The sequence below is a fragment of the Rutidosis leptorrhynchoides genome, chromosome 1 (assembly GCF_046630445.1).
Source record: "Rutidosis leptorrhynchoides isolate AG116_Rl617_1_P2 chromosome 1, CSIRO_AGI_Rlap_v1, whole genome shotgun sequence".
In the NCBI taxonomy this organism is placed as follows: Eukaryota; Viridiplantae; Streptophyta; class Magnoliopsida; order Asterales; family Asteraceae; genus Rutidosis; species Rutidosis leptorrhynchoides.
Window position 1 is genome coordinate 456,112,296 of NC_092333.1, and position 21,199 is coordinate 456,133,494.

Consider the following 21,199-nt stretch of genomic DNA (forward strand, 5'->3'; position numbering starts at 1 on the left):
GTATCGTTATTATATTACCCTTATTAATATTATTATCATCATTAATAATTAAAGTTATCATTACTAGTATTAATATTATCATACTATTATTGTCAATTATTATTATTAGTCTTTATCAATAATATTATTATTAATAATTTTATTATTAGTATTATTAATACAAATAAGTATTAGTATAATTATATTAATTAATTAACAAAAATAAGAATTTGATATATAAATATATATATATATATATATATATACCGATATATATAATCAAAATATATAAATACGGTTATATATAATTATACATATATAAAATACAAAAAATTTTATATAAGGAAACCAGTATTATTATTATTTATTATTATTATTAATATACTTATTAGTAATTAATATTAATTAGAATATATATATATATATATATATATATATATATATATATATATATATATATATATATATATATATATATATATATATATATATATATAAATTTCTGTATAACGCGTGATTTACTCTTCCTATCAGTATCATCTTTTTTAATTCCGTACTCGAATGTGTTATGTGTCGATTCTTGTCCACGATTAAAACCAAAATCTGTTAAGCATCAAACTCAGATTTAATTTTAAATTATTTATTTCACTATCTACTTTACATAATGCTTGTTGTTATTCTTTAGATCGAATCATCTGTCAAAACACTTACAATGTATATAGCAATCGATCCATTTAATTCGTTAAACAATTCATTCCACTCCTTATCACAATTAACACAGCTATCTGTTAATTAAAAGTATATATATTTTTTTTACGAACTTGAACACCCTGTTACAGCAGTTGTTAATAAAAATCTCGAATTTTAATCGAATTTCCAAATCTGTAAATGCAAAAGTGTTAGTAACCCTTTACCCAAACTATCTGCAAATTTGTAGTTTCCAATTTCTTCAATTGATTTCGAATTTGCGAAGTCAAAGTTAAAAAGAAAAAGTCAAATGTTTGAACATGAATCAAATTCGAGTGTTAGGTGATGTTTTAGGATATGAATTCGATTGTCGAGCATTAAGTACATGATTTAGAGTAATTTTCGTGAAGGAATCAATTGATGTAACACTCCGGATTTTAAAATCGATTTTCGAGTTCATCTTCTTCATACAGAAACAACTGGTACTTGATTTTTTTTCCTCTCCAGTTCAGTTGGCTGATTGAAGGTTAACCACATCGTCATCTATAATTTTATTTTGTTGACCAATCGACTTCAAGCCACACCCAATTTTACCAACATCATCGAACCATTGCCGTTTTTTTTTCTGTTTCCGATTGAACTTCAATACATAGACACCCATATCCATTGATCAGCGTATTTAAAACAGGAGAGAGTGGGCTTACTAATCCAATTACCAAAACACTTTGGGCTTTTGTTTATGGATCTTTCTTAATGGACTCCTTTGTGATTTAAGGTATAAAGTTTATTATTATTATTATTATTATTATTATTATTATTATTATTATTATTATTATTATTATTATTATTATTATTATTATTATTATTATTATTATTATTATTATTATTATTATTATTATTATTATTATTATTATTATTATTATTTTTACTTCTATTATTATTTATTATCGTTATTATTATTAGTAATATACTTATTATTATTGTTATGTATTTATTAAGTATTAGTATTATTATTAATATTGTTAGTATTTTTATTATGACTATTATTATTATTATTACATTATTATTAACTATTATTATAATTATTAGTATTATAGTTATTACCAACGTTATACGTAATATGACTATTATTATTATTAGTATTGATATCATTATGTAATTATAATTATTAGTAGTAATATTAAAGTAAGTAGTATTATTAATATTTATATAAGTATTATTATTAACCTTATCATAGTTATTATTATGAGTATCATTCTTAATGAACTATTACTAAAATTAATATCACTAGTAGTAAAAATGGTTATTTTATAGTTATTATTAACATTAACATTATTATAGTTATCATTAAAACTAAAAGTATCATTATTTTTAAATCTATCATCTTATTAAAAAAATAGTATTATTACTAAGAATATTATTAGTAGTATCATAATTATTAACATCATAAGTATTATTTAAATTAGCACTTTACGTAAAAATTATCATATCTTGTATTATTATTATTATTATTATTATTATTATTATTATTATTATTATTATTATTATTATTATTATTATTATTATTATTATTATTATTATTATTATTAAATCTAATAGTATTAATATCATTATCTTAGTATAATCAATAATTTAAGAAACAAATGATAATTATATAAACATATAATTAATACACATAAATAAACTATATTAACACCTTATGTATTAAAACATATAAAATGAATACATTTAATTAAATAATGAAATATACAAGTTATTAATATAAAAACTATATCACTAATAATAATATATATATTTGTTCAATTACAAGTATATGTTTTAACGTATATACAAATGATATAGGTTCGTGAATCCGAGGCCAACCCTGCATAGTTCAATGTCGTCATATGTATTTTTACTACAAAATACAGTATTGTGAGTTCATTTGATTCCCTTTTACTCTTTACATTTTTGGAACTGAGAATACATGCGCTACTTTTACAACTGTTTTATTTAAATGCTTTTGAAATACATTTTTAACTGCGAATACATGAAATGCTTTTATAAATGTTTGACAAGATAGACACAAGCAAAACATTCCTCGAATGAATTATTATGCAGACAGAAGTTATGTGGATTATTGTTGAATTATGTGGACATGATAATTGCCACTGTTGAATTATGTGGATATGATAATTGCCACCATTGAATTATGTGGACATGATAATTGCCACCATTGAATTATGTGGACATGATAATTGCCACCAATTGATATGAATGTTATGTATCAAGAGAATGATTTTATACACAGGTTATGTGTATGTTATTTTGTGCACGAGATATGTGTACGGTTACTAAGATTTATGAAAAATGGTTGCGTACACGAGAAAGGTGTACTGTATTTAAAAGATATCGCATGTACATTACAGGTGGGTATAGGATTCGGGCCCATTTGTACCATGCAGCATTTAAATCTTGTGGTCTATCAAAATGATGAATTTTATTGATTTATGATAAACCTATGAACTCACCAACCTTTTGGTTGACACTTGAAAGCATGTTTATTCTCAGGTATGAAAGAAATCTTCCGCTGTGCATTTTGCTCATTTTAAGGACATTACTTGGAGTCGATCATCGCTCTGGGATCAAATGTTGATGACTTCGTCTAGATGGATTAGGACGGGGCATTTCATGGCCTGGGATTCCAGCTCACATTCGATTGTTTTCTTCTTGCCGACGGTTTTATTAAATAATATAATATATAAATAATTTTAAGAATTAATTATATATTATATTATATTCATGTGCATAGTTGACTTGTAATTTTTAATCCGTTGCGTCGAGCGTTGAGAGTTGACTCTGGTCCCGGTTTCGGATTATTGAACGTCCTTGCGTACAATTTAATATCTTGTACTTTGCGTTTTACGTCTTGTACTCTTGTAATTTTGAGAAGTTTCTCATCAATAATTTGAACCACTTTGATTGTACTTTATACTTTTTAGCTTTTTGGTCGTTTGCGTCTTCAATTCGTCGAATTTGTCTTTTGTCTTCACCTTTTATTATTTAAACGAATATCACTTGTAAATAGAACAATTGCAACTAAAAGCTTGTCTTTCTTGAGGGATAATGCTATGAAATATATGTTCGTTTTTAGCATTATCAAATATTCTCACACTTGAGCATTGCTTGTCCTCAAGCAATATAGTCTTGAAATAAAAATACTATAATTACTTCTTTATTCTTCACACTTTGTACATCAGTGATTTCTATATGGCGGTATGAACAATGATAGTAACGTTGTGGTTTACATTCCCACATGACTATAAAAATTTAGATCCTTAAGGAAATTGGATCTTTATGAAAACATTTGATCTTTGAAAATTCAATCTAGCTTTTACCTGTGACGACCCGGAAATTTTCGACTAAATTTAAACTTTATCTTTATATTATTCTGACACGATAAGCAATGTTTGTTAAGTTAAACCTCAAGAATTTTAAACTATGTTTATACATTCATTTAAACCTCGACCAAATTCCAATGATTCACGAACCATTAAATGAACATATATGAATATGTATGTATATGTGTATATGTTATAAATTGAAAATGTCAACAAAGTATTTAAACGTATAATTCTTTATATGAACGTATTTGTTTCAATATGATTATCGACGAAATAAAAAAAAAATATTAAATGATTGAATTATCAGAAACATTGAATTATGATTACAAGTCTCTGTTGAGAGGTCCACTATGATTTGAGAAAATCTATTCCTCTTAACGATATTCAAAATAATTTGTAAAGCTATTTATAAATAAAAATAAAAAGTGTCATTTACGAAAGTTAGACAAAAGCTAGTGGAAAATTGGTTTCCATAATATTCTATTAATCTATTTTCAAACGTACAAAAACATTTTCAGTTTAAAAAGAACTTTATTATTAAAACGTATATAACTTTTATAAATATCTAGAATCACTTTTGACAACTCATTACTTAACCAGTATAATAAATATAACGATATTTATATTTTATTTAATTAAATATATATAATGATTTAAATTAATATTATATATATTTATACGCGTATTATACATACATAGTTTTTATACTTTTACTATACTTTAACTTTACCTTTACTTTACTTTTACTTTACTTTAACTTTAATAATTCACTTTAATAATTCATACTTTAATAATTCACTTTAATAATTCATACTTTAATAATTCACTTTAATAATTCATACTTTAATAATTCATACTTTAATAATTCACTTTAATAATTCATACTTTAATAATTCACTTTAATAATTCATACTTTAATAATTCACTTTAATAATTCAAAAATCTATTATAAATATAATTCAATAGGTTTCATTATTTCATAGAAACTTGAAAATATATTTCTCTAAACTCTCTCAATCGATTTACACACACACACACACACACACACACACACATATATATATATATATATATATATATATATATATATATATATATATATATATATATATATATATATTTGCTCTGTATTATTTCAAGATATTATTAGTATACATAAAATATTACGACGGAGTGATGTCCGAGTGATTTCAAAATAGTTTTTTTGAATGAGTCGAAGCTAAAGAAATTATGGGTTATAGCTATGGAGGTGATGGGTATAGTTCATGGGTATGCTCGTGAGGTCAATCTAGTGTTTATCATCTTCGTTGCGTCTACGTACTTTCCTGCAATATTGAATCTCAATATTGATACGTGAGCACTCATAACTTAACTTTTATATATCAATAGTGTATCCCTGACTAGTGCTCGAGTATATAGGATTATGCATGCTTGTACATTCAATATTGTCCTTAGATAGGTTTGTTGAATCCTGAATTAGATATATATGCTACAGAGATATGGTATATGATATGCATGTCATTGGAAAGCTAGCGAAAAATTAAGAACTTTTCATTTAGATATCGAATGGTTTCGATGAATGGATTAGAAGTTATAGTCAACTGAATTTTAGTATTATTGTTAAAATGATTATTATTACTATAGTCGTTATTATTTTAATAGAAATATCATTGTTATTGTAAAATATCATTATTACTATTATGTTAGTATTATCATTTTATCATAATACCATTTTTAGTAAATATAAATATTGTTATTTTTTTATAGAATAATAATAATTATTATTACAAAATAATACAACTTTTACTTATTATTATTATGATCAATATTATTTTATCAAATAAATAGGGGATACAAAGATATTTTTCACCACGCGTAATATAATTACATTAATAATACTTACCACTATAGTTTTACGATATTAAGTGAACTTTATAAATTTTACTACTTAAGATATATAAAAGTATATTTTATCATATATAAACGTTAATATAAATTTTTATTAATAAATGACTTTTATTATTTAATAAATATATTTAAATATATAAAACGACTATAGTTAAGTTATATAATAAACACGTATAAATTTTAGAAGTCATTTTGGGTCAAGTTGACTTTTGTTGACTTTTGCATATTAGTCTCGAGCATTAGGACTGTGGTACACTATAACTTGACCAAAAATTGTTAGACAAATATTGACCAACATATAAATATATATAATTAATATAGGTTCGTGAATCCGAGGCCAACCTTGCACTTGTTAAATGACGTTATATGTATTTTTACTACGAAATACAGTATGGTGAGTTTCATTTGCTCCCTTTTATATATATTTTTGGGACTGAGAATACATGCGCTGATTTATAAATGTTTTATGAAATAGGCACAAGTACTAAAACTAATTCTATGTGGGTTTAAATCAGAAATATACCCTTAGCTTGGTAGCATTAAACTACTTGTCTATGTACGGTAGGTGCGAATCCTAAAGATAGATCTATTGGGTCTGACAAACCCTATCCTGACTATGGGATGCTTTAGTACTTCGAGGTTATTTTAAACACACCTGATTTGGTGTACTTCAGAGGGTAAAACATGAACGTTAAGGCTTGTTACCGGGTGCCTACAATTTATAGAATACTTTTATACACTTGCGAGTGTACATATATTTATAAACGGAAATCTTGTGGTCTATTAATATATTGAAATGATTGTTATGATAAACCTATGAAATCACCAACCTTTTGGTTGACACTTTAAAGCATGTTTATTCTCAGGTATTAAAGAAATCTTCCGCTGTGCATTAGCTCATTTTAAGGATATTACTTGGAGTCATTCATGGCATATTTTGAAAGACGTTGCATTCGAGTCATTGAGTTCATCAAGATTATTATTATGTCAATTATAGTTGGATGTATTATGAAATGGTGTGCATGCCGTCAACTTTCGTTGTAAAGAAAGTTTGTCTTTTAAAACCGAATGCAATGTTTGTAAAATGTATCATATAGAGGTCTAAATACCTCGCGATGTAATCAACTATTGTGAATCGTTTATAATGTATATGAACGGGTCCTTTCAGTTGGTATCAGAGCGGTGGTCTTAGCGAACCAGGTCTGCATTAGTGTGTCTAACTGATAGTCGTTAGGATGCATTAGTGAGCCTGGACTTCGACCGTGTCTGCATGTCAAAAGTTTTGCTTATCATTTTTGTCGGAATTGCCTGCTTATCATTCTTAGTCTAGACACGTCTTACTGCATTGATTGCATAAATAGTGTATAGACGAAATACATATCTTAGCGTATCTGCTAATCCATATCTTAGCGTATCTGTTACTGTAAACTTTGCCTGACATATCACGTAAATTCCTCCGTAATCTACGAAATCTTTTGCGCTATATATATAGATATTCTATGTAATTAGAATACCACCCGATAGCCGAAAAATCATTTCATATCGAAAAATCCTTTATTCAATCGAACGAAATGGAATTTGTCATTAGTTCAAGTCCCTCGAATTCCGATATGGAATCCCACTCAAGCTCCAAAAGCAGTGTGACCGGAATGGATCAACCAATTAGCCATCATCTATTCTAGATGAATTGGGGATAGGTTCGTAGCCTCCTCAATAATTGGAGACAAGAAGAAGGTGATCCCTTCCATCCACCACATTGCCCTCTTGGCGATGAACCTGAAGCACTTACCGGCGAACCGGTCCGAAACACCATTTTCTCTCTCATTTCCAGAGTATCTTGTCACGATTATATACTACATTAAATTCTAGATTTTATTTATCCGCTCGTCCGAACCGACAATCACCCTGGTATAATAGAAGAAGTCAACGAGCTTCGCGCTCGAGTAGTGGCTTTAGAGAATATGGTGCAAGGGTTACAAACACCAACAAATAACGAAGTATTAATTCATAATTTCAATTTTATTGAATAAATACTCCGTAAAAGTTATGTAATTTCTAAAGTCTTTAGGGATTATTCAGTTCTAGTTTCAACCGTAAATCAAATGAGTTTAATTTAATATTAACTCATTAAATCTATGTTACATCTGAAGAAAATATGCACATATATATTTTCATAAACACTGTAATAAAATTCTGTTGTACAAAATATTAATTGTGAATTTTTTTTAACGGGTAGGTAATACCCGAGAGATATATAAATTCACAATTAATATGTTACATTTTTCGAATCTGATTAAGCAAATAATCAACTATACTCCCAAAATCTCACAACAATATACATTCTTGTATAGAAATCAAAACAACCATTCTCACCTAAATTTGATTACGCATTCTGTTTTTGACAAATCAAAATTCAAGTCATGATTAAACAGAAGACATCACTCTTAGATTCCTACATCTTTCAAAGCTATAATTTGGCTTCAAAACTGTGTTAGAACATCATATGTATATTAACGATTACAAACTGTGTTCAAACTCTCCGAAGTTTTCGAAGACACTTCAAATAATGAACAATCGAGATGATGATCCAACCACATATTACCCACATTTATGTACCTAAAAAGCTCTCGAAGCCAAAGTCATAGTTCGACGTGTATCCGTGTCAGACCCTTTGGCATTTATTAGCTAAAATGACTTTTCAATTCCTTTTCAAAGTAGACAGTTTTGTCACAGCTCCAGCAAGTCAACTTCGACTTTTCAGTCGGACTAGTCTTATTATAACCTCGATAGATACGTTGCCCTTTCGTCATCATTACTGGGGACCTTTCATATCTCGCCACCTTAGCAATAAACTTACCAACAACTTCAATTATCTTTGACTTTTCGAAAAATCATTATATTTATTGAAATCACATCATTTACTCATTCGCATCTTGTAACGAGAATTGTCATACGAATCATCGGAAAACAGTAACCAGTATTTTGAAATCTCGCAGCATGTCTACGCCAACAGTTATATGTGTACGTAAAACGTCTATCTCCTGGACTTACATACTTTGAATGTGAAGTTCTGAAAAATATTTTGAACTGCAAACTAGTTCTTGAAATGCTGATGAAGCATCAAAAACTGTAAACGATCTTAACAGTAAAAAAGTTTGATGACAAAGAATAGTAAGGTGGTAAAGCTGAGAAAAAGAGAAGGTTTGGAACTGGAAAACGGATTGAACAGACTATGAAGGAGGCTGTGGACAAATCACAAAGACTAAATCTGCCTTCAAAGAATCCAAATGATTCAGTGCCTGCTAAAGTCATTAACGAATACCTTACTCTTTATCTGAAGTCATTTATCTCTTTGCGCTATCAGTGTTACATCATGTAAGAAACTATTAGTTTCTATATTCTATAAACTTTCGAGTTTAAATTATGAATGTTTTGAAGTAGTGTTGGGAACTGAAGCATGAGTTAGTATAATATAATGACACTTGATCAACGTGATTATATTACAGTAAGTCATGCTGAGTTTCTAATGGGACATGACGATTCACATACCATGCCGTCATCATGTTCCATGTTACAAGACTCTTGTATTCTATTTAATCTCTAAAAATATCAAGAATATATTTTCTTGATGATTCGATCTTTTCAGGGTATTCTGGTAAATTAATAATCAAGACCGTGTCATTACCATTTCCTTCTTAGAACATTAACTATGTTTATTCTGAAATTCATATCTGCGAATACTGGACCATTACAAACGTTGCTTAATCGCAAGAAGAAGAAACGAAAGGACAAAACTCCAAAATAGAAATTGGAGTATAAATCGTAGCAAATAGAAGGGAGCATTAACTGTGGATGTCAATGATTGTAGAAGACAAAAGCAGGGGCTTTGAAATATAAAGGAAGATATAAAACCCAACAACCACCCAAAAATTATAAACCGTATATATCGATGCATATAGCAATATAAAGACACGGAAGAACTAAAAACACTATAAAACCGAGAGTATAGTAGAAGTAAATATATTCTTCCGGAGGCAGATGAAAAAGAAGAACGACAGATATGAAAGTGAGGAGTATATCGAGAATCAGTACTGGATGAAGCATATTGACAAATACTTTAAAATGTGAGTTGAGGGAGAGAGAATAGAAGGAGTGAGTTGTAAGAAAACGAAGGAGGTGGATTTATAATGAAATACCCGACAGAGAAACCAAGATGGATTATCGTATTAATTCGAAGAGAATCATAATCTCCTTAATCACCGAAGCATCAAATCCAACATAGATTACAAAGATTTTCTTTAAATTCGGAGATCAATTGTGATGATTGATAATGCTAAAAACGAACAAATATATTTCATAGCATTATTCCTCAAGAAAGACAAGCTTTTAGTTACAATTGTTCTATTTACAAGTGATATTCGTTTAAATAATAAAAGGTGAAGACAAAAGACAGATTCGACGAATTGAAGACGCAAACGACCAAAAAGCTCAAAAGTACAAAAGACAATCAAAAAGGTTCCAATTATTGATAAGAAACGTCTCGAAATTACAAGAGTACAAGATTCAAAACGCAAAGTACAAAATATAAAATTGTACGCAAGGACGTTCGAAAATCCGGAACCGGGACCAGAGTCAACTCTTAACGCTCGACGCAACGGACTAAAAATTACAAGTTAACTATGTATATAAATATAATATAATATATAATTAATTATATTAATTATATATATATTATATATATATTATAAAACCGTCGGCAGAGAAAGACTCCAAGGGTGTGAGCTGTAAATTCATTCTCCGCGACTCGCGGAGTTTGAAGAGGATTTTGCCGCGAGTCGCGGAGCCCCAAAAATCGAAAATCCCTATAAAGCCAACCGAATTCTGATCACAATTCATAATCTATTTTCTCTCTTCTCTCATATATACGATATATATATATATATATAATTTATATTTTAATTTTAATTATAATTCTAATAATAAGGGTATGTTAGCAAATATTGTAAGGGTGTAAGTCGAAATTCTGTCCGTGTAACGCTACGCTATTTTTAATCATTGTAAGTTATGTTCAACCTTTTTACATTAATGTCTCGTAGCTAAGTTATTATTATGCTTATTTAAAACGAAGTAATCATGATGTTGGGCTAATTACTAAAATTGAGTAATTGGGCTTTGTACCATAATTGGGGTTTGGACAAAAGAACGACACTTGTGGAAATTAGACTATGGGCTATTAATGGGCTTTATATTTGTTTAACTAAATGATAGTTTGTTAATGTTAATATAAAGATTTACAATTGGGCGTCCCTATAAATTACCATATACACTCAATCGGACACGATGGGCGGGGTATTTATATGTACGAATAATCGTTCATTTAACCGGACACGGGAATGGATTAATAGCCACTAGAATAATTAAAACAGGGGTGAAATTACATTCAAGGGTAATTGGTGTAATTGCTAACAAAGTAGTAAAACCTTGGTTTACACGCAGTTGATAACCTGGTGTATTCATTAAACAAAGTATTAAAACCTTGTTACAATTCGAATCCCCAATTAGTTGGAATATTTAACTTCGGGTATAAGGATAATTTGACGAGGACACTCGCACTTTATATTTATGACTGATGGACTGTTATGGACAAAAACCAGACGGACATATTAAATAATCCAGGACAAAGGACAATTAACCCATGGGCATAAAACTAAAATCAACACGTCAAACATCATGATTACGGAAGTTTAAATAAGCATAATTCTTTTATTTCATATTTAATTTCCTTTATTTTATATTTAATTGCACTTCTAATTATCGCACTTTTATTTATTGTTATTTAATCGCAATTTTAATTATCGTACTTTTTAATTATCGCAAGTTTATTTTATCGCACTTTTATTATTCGCAATTTCATTATCGTTATTTACTTTACGCTTTAAATTAAGTCTTTTATTTATTTAATATTTTACATTAGGTTTTAACTGCGACTAAAGTTTTAAAATCGACAAACCGGTCATTAAACGGTAAAAACCCCCCTTTATAATAATAATATTACTTATATATATATTTGTATTTTTATAAAAGTAAACTAATATAGCGTTGAGCTTTGTTTAAAGATTTCCCTGTGGAACGAACCGGACTTACTAAAAACTACACTACTGTACGATTAGGTACACTACCTATAAGTGTTGTAGCAAGGTTAAAGTATATCCATTCTATAAATAAATAAATATCTTGTATAAAATTGTATCGTATTTAATAGTTTTTCCTAGTAAAAATATAAACTATTTCGTATACACCTCGCATAACATCAAGTATTTTTGGCGCCGCTGCCGGGGAACCTCTTAAACGCCGGAAGCGCAACGCTAATATTAAAAAAAAGGATTTTTAGCTTACTTCTATTAAAAATTCTTTTTTGTAAAAATACGTTTTAATTATTCAAAAATATAAAAAGAAAAACAAAAATATAAGTATTTTTAAGATTTTGTTAAATATTTAAGTTTTATAAGTTTCTTTATTTTTAGTTTAGTTTATAAAAATATAAGTTTTATTAACTATCTTTTATTTATAGAAAAAATTAAAAACAGAAAATAAAAAAAAAATAAATAAAGAAAAAACGCGTAAAAATTTCAAACTGCTCCAGATCTGAAATTCTGAACCCCGCGACTCGCGGGGTTTGAAGCATTAAATACCGCGACTCGGGGAGCTTCTCTGACAGGCGACAGAAGCCCTAATTCAGCATTAATTACGGGTATTAATTAATTATTATTATTATTTAACCCTAATAATTATTATTATTATTATTAGTTTTATTTTAAGATTTACTTTTTATTTAATTTGTTTTATTTAGTTAAATTAGTTTAATTAAAATGTAAAATTAATAGTTTTATTAAATAAATAATATAAAAATAATATTTTTATAAAAATTGTACTTTTTACAACTTTTTATATATTTTTATATTTTGTCCCTTTTTAATCATTGTAGCGTAATATTTGTATTTTTAGCTCATATTTAATTTTAAACTTAGTTTTTGCTATAGTTATTTTTACTCCTAGATTTTTAGGCTTTGCCGTAGAATTCCTTAAGTGCTTTTTTTTTTAGACTAAGATTTAGGTGCTCTAGAATTTTGCGACGCCTTTTTAAGTTTTAGTTTCTTTTTAAGTTATTTCCATTTGGGATTTAGTTTTTCCTGTAAGCTTTAATATTTTTAGACACCTTTTACTATGTATCAATTATCATTCCAATTAGTAATTTCAATTTGCGATTATAATTTTAAGTTAGTTGTAGTAATAAGGTTAGGTTAGTCAACTATTTTTAAGTTTTTATAAGTTTCTTTTATTTTTCCGTCACCTTTTATTTTTCAACCATTTTTTTTCTTTTTTGACCTTTTGCGACGAACTCTTTTTCTCTCTTATTTCTCGCCATTCTAGTTTTTAGGACTTAGAATTTTTTCTACTTCTTATCTAAAATTTCTTAAAATTACGAAAATTTATTTTGAGTGGTTAAATTGATAGACATCAAAATTTTCTGGTTCGTAGTAATAGTTGGATTTGTACGTGGACCGGGTTATTGGAGCCAAACAGTCCTCAATTATATTGAGACCAAACGAATTCTGCCCCTCTGCTGCATCTTTTGGCTATTCGAAACGTGGGCAAAATCAGAAAAGTCTATTGGTTGGATAACTTATTATAATTTTTCTTTCCTTTTTAAAACTAATAGGATATTCAGTGAATGCACCGAGCAAGACGTTCATCACCTTTTGTACGTTCACCACCTGTAACTAGATCAAGACATTTAGCAAATATAACCGCCGTTGATTTTTCTTTAGAATCGTCATCCAGTAGACCAAGTACTTCAGTTCAAATTTCCGATAATCCATTTTTTGAACCCAACCTCACAATTGAGAATCCGGAAAATATTCAGGAACGGTTCGTAGATCCTGAACCATTAAACTTTCCTCCGGAGCCACCAATCATTCAAACAGAGATTGTTGAGGAACGAACCATTAAATCAGAATCATCTAGTGATACCGATTCAACAAATTCAATTATGGAGAATCTGGAACCTTTAAGTATGGAAGACCGAATGAGAGCTAAACGCACTGGCCAAGGTCACGCAATTACTCATCCAGACATTAATGCGCCAGATTATGAAATCAAAGGACAAATTCTACACATGGTGACTAATCAATGCCAATTTAGTGGTGCGCCGAAGGAAGATCCAAATGAACATCTACGTACCTTTAATAGGATCTGCACACTATTTAAAATCCGAGAAGTGGAGGATGAACAGATATATCTCAAGTTATTTCCCTGGACTTTAAAGGGAGAAGCCAAAGATTGGTTGGAATCGTTACCTGAAGGGGCGATTGATACATGGGATGTTTTAGTTGACAAATTTCTTAAACAATTCTTTCCTGCATCTAAAGCCGTAAGACTTCAAGCAGAAATTGTTACGTTCACACAGAAACCAAATGAAACTTTATATGAGGCGTGGACAAGATATGGAAAGTTGTTAAGAGGATGTCCGCAACATGGTTTAGACACCTGTCAAATAGTACAAATATTCTACCAAGGATGCGACATCACTACAAGGAAAGACATAGATATAGCAGCTGGTGGTTCTATTATGAAGAAAACCGAAACTGATGCTTACAAAATTATTGATAACACTGCTTCCCACTCACATGAGTGGCACCAAGAAAAAGATATCATTAGATCATCTAAAGCAGCTAGAGCCGATTCTAGTCATGACTTAGATTCCATTTCCGCAAAGATAGATGCTGTGGAGAGACGAATGGAAAAGATGACTAAGGATATTCACTCAATACGAATTAGTTGTGAGCAGTGTGGAGGACCACATTTGACAAAAGATTGTCTCAGTATTGAATTAACAATGGAACAAAGAGAGAATATTTCATACATAAACCAAAGGCCTGGAAATAATTATCAGAATAATTATCAACCGCCAAGACCGATTTACAATCAAAACCAGAATTATAACCGAAATATTCCATACAACAACCAACAAGGTCCTAGCAATCAACAAGTATCCAATAATACTTACAATCAAAAGACCTAATTTTCAAAACAAACCACCACAACAAACCGATGATAAAAAACCAAATTTAGAAGATATGATGACGAAGCTAGTTGAAACTCAAACGCAGTTTTTCACATCTCAGAAACAAACAAATGAACAAAATGCTCAAGCATTTAGAAATCAACAAGCTTCTATTCAAAATCTGGAACAAGAAGTAAGTAACCTAGCAAGGTTAATAGTTGAAAGAAAACCGGGAAGTCTACCTAGTGATACAAATGCTAACCCCAGGAATGAAACAGCTAAAGCTATTACCACAAGAAGTGGTACAACACTTAAACCACCTGAAATACCTGTAACTTCTGATGAAACTATTCCTACTCCACAAGAACCACAACCTGATCAAGATAAGGAAAAAGAACCGGTAGTTTAAAAGGTTAATGAAGATAACACAGTTAAGGATAAACCTTATGTTAAACCATACCAACCACCACTTCCTTACCCGAGTAAAATGAAGAAAGAAAAACTTGAAGCCGAGCAATCCAAATTCTTGGATATGTTTAAACAGATAAATGTAAATCTTCCTTTCATTGATGTGATTTCAGGAATGCCAAGATATGCTAAATTCTTGAAAGATCTAATCTCAAATAGAAAGAAAATGGAAGAACTCTCGGCTGTTACTATGAATGCTAATTGTTCAGCAGTGCTGTTGAATAAGATACCAGAAAAACTATCTGATCCAGGAAGTTTCACAATTCCATGTTTTCTGGGTAGTCTTAGTTCAATAGAAGCATTGGCAGACTTAGGTGCTAGTATAAATCTAATGCCGTATTCACTATACGCTAAACTAGACCTTGGAGAATTGAAACCAACAAGAATAAGCATACAACTAGCCGATAGATCAATAAAATATCCTAGAGGGATAATGGAGAACATGCTAGTTAAAGTTGGTACTTTAGTATTTCCAGTAGATTTTGTTGTTTTGGACATGGAAGAAGATTCTCAAGTTCCTCTCATATTAGGAAGACCATTCTTAAACACGGCTAAAGCAATGATAGACGTGTTCGATAAGAAACTGACCCTAAGTATAGAGGATGAGAGTGTTACCTTTTCAGTTGATAGAGCAATGCAACAACCACAATCTGCAGATGATACATGTTATTATATTCAAACTATAGATGCACATGCAGAATTATTAGAAGAATTTCCAGAATTACAAGGAACAGGAGAATGTTCTTTAGGAGAAGGTAATGAACCAATTGATGAAGCTGAAATGTTAGCTACACTTATAGCTAATGGATATGAACCAACAACAGAAGAAATTCAAATGCTAAAAGAAGAAGACAGATATCGATATAAATCATCGATAGAAGAACCTCCGAAATTAGAGTTAAAGCCCCTTCCAAACCATTTGGAATACGCTTATTTACATGGTGAATCTGAATTACCTGTAATAATATCGTCTTCTCTTACTGAAAATGAGAAATCACAACTCATTTCTGTGTTGAAAGCTCATAAACCAGCCATTGCATGGAAGATTCATGATATTAAAGGAATAAGTCCTTCGTATTGCACACATAAAATCCTTATGGAAGAAGGTCATAAAACGTATGTGCAACGCCAACGAAGACTAAATCCTAATATGCAAGATGTAGTTAAGAAAGAGATTATTAAACTTCTAGATGCAGGTTTAATTTATCCAATCTCTGATAGTCCATGGGTAAGCCCAGTTCAATGCGTACCTAAGAAGGGTGGCATGACTGTCATTACAAATGAGAAAAATGAGCTTATTCCTACTAGGACTGTAACAGGATGGCGTGTATGTATTGATTATAGAAAATTAAATGACGCCACCAGAAAAGATCACTTTCCCTTACCTTTCATAGATCAAATGTTGGAAAGATTAGCCGGAAATAGTTACTATTGTTTTCTAGATGGATTTTCCGGATATTTTCAAATTCCAATAGCACCCGAGGACCAAGAGAAAACCACATTCACGTGCCCTTATGGTACTTTTGCTTACAAACGCATGCCATTTGGACTGTGCAACGCCCCTGCAACCTTTCAAAGGTGTATGATGGCGATTTTTCACGACATGATAGAAGAATGCATGGAAGTATTCATGGATGACTTTTCAGTCTTCGGTGATACATTTAAATCATGTCTAGTTAATCTGGAACGAATGCTAATTAGATGCGAACAATCAAATCTAGTACTTAATTGGGAGAAATGCCATTTCATGGTTAAAGAAGGCATCGTTCTTGGACATAAAATTTCAAAAGAAGGAATTGAAGTGGATAGAGCTAAAATAGATGTAATTGCTAAACTTCCACATCCCACCAATGTTAGAGGAGTTAGGAGTTTTCTAGGGCATGCCGGTTTTTACCGACGTTTCATAAAAGATTTTTCTAAAATTGCCACTCCTATGAATAAACTCCTAGAAAAGGATGCGCCATTCATCTTTTCAGATGAGTGTATCAAATATTTTAATATTCTTAAAGAGAAACTCACTAATGCGCCGATCATGATAACACCAAATTGGAATCTACCATTTGAACTAATGTGCGATGCAAGTGATTTTGCAATGGGAGCCGTTTTAGGACAAAGGATTGAAAAACGATTTCAACCTATATATTATGCTAGTAAGACATTACAAGGAGCACAAACGAACTATACAACTACTGAAAAAGAACTCCTTGCTATTGTCTTTGCTTTTGACAAATTTCGATCATATCTCGTTCTAGCAAAAACGGTGGTCTATACCGACCATTCTGCTCTTAGATACCTATTTTCAAAACAAGATGCTAAACCAAGATTAATCCGTTGGATCTTACTCTTACAAGAGTTTGATATTGAAATCCGAGATAAAAGAGGAGCAGAAAATCTCGCCGCTGATCATCTTTCTCGTCTTGAAAATCCCGAATTAGAAGTTCTAAATGAATCAGCCATACAAGACAACTTTCCTGATGAATATCTATTGAAGATAGATTATAATGAAATCTCATGGTTTGCAGACTATGCAAACTACTTAGTTTGTGGATTCCTTGAAAAAGGATTATCGTACCAAAGACGAAAGAAATTCTTCAGTGATATAAAACACTATTTCTGGGAAGATCCACATCTGTTTAAAAGTTGTCCCGATGGAATAATACGCCGATGTGTATTTGGAGATGAAGCTAGTAAAATTTTAAACCATTGTCACACAGGACCAACAGGAGGGCATTATGGGCCTCAACTAACAGCAAGAAAAGTTTATGAAGCTGGATTCTATTGGCCTACAATTTACAAAGACGTAGACCTTCTTTGCAAATCCTGTGATGCATGTCAAAGGGCCGGAAAAATAAGTCAACGTGATGAAATGCCACAAAATGTCATCCAAGTATGTGAAGTATTTGACATTTGGGGTATTGACTTTATGGGTCCATTTCCAAAATCTCATAATAATTTATATATACTCGTAGCCATTGATTATGTATCTAAATGGGCGGAAGCACAAGCTCTCCTAACTAACGATGCACGAGTTGTAGTCAATTTTTTAAAACGTCTTTTTGCAAGGTTTGGAACACCGAAAGCTTTAATAAGTGATCGGGGTACTCATTTCTGTAATAATCAACTTGAGAAAGTTCTCAAACGTTATGGAGTAACTCATAAAATCTCAACCGCATATCATCCACAAACAAGTGGACAAGTTGAAAATACCAACCGAGCTTTAAAACGTATTCTAGAGAAAACCGTAGGATCAAATCCGAAGGAATGGTCCATTAAATTGGAGGATGCACTCTGGGCTTTTAGAACAGCCTACAAAACTCCAATTGGAACCACACCTTTTAGACTTGTTTATGGAAAAGCATGTCATCTTCCAGTAGAAATTGAACACAAAGCATTTTGGGCTTTGAAGACATGTAATCTTGATTTAAATGAAGCCGGACGTCTACGATTAAGTCAACTAAACGAATTAGAAGAATTAAGACATAAAGCATACGAAAATTCGTTAATCTATAAAGAAAGAACAAAGAAATGGCATGATAAAAGAATCAGAAGTTCAAAAGAATTTAAAGAAGGAGACAGAGTTCTTCTTTTCAATTCACGATTCAAGCTATTTCCTGGAAAATTGAAATCAAGATGGTCTGGACCATTCATAGTCAAAAGAGTTTTCCCATACGGAACGATAGAATTAATAAATTCAAATGGGATTGAATTTAAGGTTAATGGTCACAGAGTTAAACATTACATACATGGTCCGATGGAAGTCGACAACGAAGTTAATCACAATTTCGACACCACAGCTAACTAAGTGTGGGGAGAATCAAGTCTTTAAAGGATAATATGTATTTCTGTTAGAGTTAGATTGTCTGTTTTCGTATAGTTCTCGAAAATGGAACCCGAATGGTCTTTCCCTAGCAGACCCTAAAGAACTAGTCTTCTCCCCCCATTCTGAATTTTTATTTTTTTTAGGTTTTTACAAAATGAAGACTGCCTGTGAACTAAACCATGGTCTAATGCTACACGCTTTGATCACTAAACGTAATAATGACATACTCCCGAGTGAAATAGTATCAGTAATCAGAGAAAGAATGGACGGAGTTAGAAAAGAATCCAGATGCGAAGATAATAAGTTACAATTTGGTAAAGGAAAATCAAAATCTGCAGCGAAAAGAAGAGCACGACACCTAGAACGATGTCACAAATGCGGAAAATGGTCACATGGAGGTAAATGTTCAAATAATCAAACCTATTCAAATACCGAATTTGTTACTTTATGCAGAGACGGACCGTTCATATGTTTAGAAGAAAAGATACTGAATGCTCGAGGTTACGCCTATGTAGCCATGGAAAACCAATTAAACCGACTATCTTATGAATGGGATAGATCATATAACTAAGAAATCTATTTCACAGGTATGTCTGTACAGTTTTTATTTTTATTTTTTTTATTTTTAACCTTTTGATAATAAACGCTAATTTGTTCGCTAAAAAGTATTAAATTGGTATTGAATAAAATTAGGTTTGGCGACCGAAATTATTGATATCATTCAAAAATTTATTACATCACTGCGAAATTTAACGTTTATTCTTAAGGTATAAATATCTTTAAACAATCAACCCAAAATATTTCAAAAATTCGTCATGAGTTAAATTAGGTTTTGGAACCGAAATTACTTTACCGAAAAGAGGGGCGCATATTTTTGATAATATTTGATTGATTAAAGTGGGATAAAAAGACAAAAAGATTTTTAATTTTATTTTTACCATGTTTTTAAAATTAATATTTAAATCTTAAATTAATATGGTAAACTTTATAAAAACAATATATTTAAAATTGTAAATATTTGAAAAATTAATATAAGTTTGATATGAATTTATAAATTTTTAAATTAAGTTTGGTGTGAATTTTTAATTTTTAAAATATAAATTTTTAATTTTATGCATTTCAAATTTTAAGTTTGGTGTGAATTTTTAATATTAATTTTGAATTTTATATTTAAGTTGTGTGAATTTAAAAACAAAAATTTACTTTATCTCATTAAGTTAAGAATATGATTTTTAAAATTCGTCGTAAGTTGAAGACTAGGTCTTTGAACCGAAATTGCTTTACCCAAGGGAGGGACGAGAACTTTATTATCATTATTTGTTAATAAAGAAACAAACTAAAATGTCAAAATTCATTTAAAATGGAATAGAGGACGATAAAAAGAAAAATAAAAAGCCAAGTGTGGGAAAATTTACCAAGTTATTTTAAACATATGTCACATATATCTGTAACAAATAACTGAAAATACTTTTGCTTTGGACTAAACTAAACTGTTTTACCCGATGAAAGAAAAGAAGAGATGGATCTACACGATGAATCAATTCCATCATTAAAAGGAAGTAAAGTCTTCCGAAAAAGACACGCGCTTCTTGATTTAGGTCATGAAGTTGTCGTCCAGACCAGCTGTAGGTTGACAAAAAATCTAGAAAAGTCATCACTAAAATCGGTTGGAAATCCACGGACCTCAGCATTAAACAGGGTCGCCAAGTGGTCAGATTTATCCTAACCATGAGAAGGATTTATCTCGTACAATGGGGGGGGGGCACCATGCAAATTAGCTGGATAAGACTAATGAATCAGATTCCCAGAAAGGATAATCTCCTTAAAGATTAAAAATCAGCTTTTAAGACTGATATTACTCAATCCTAGAGATTGACCTTAAAGATTGAG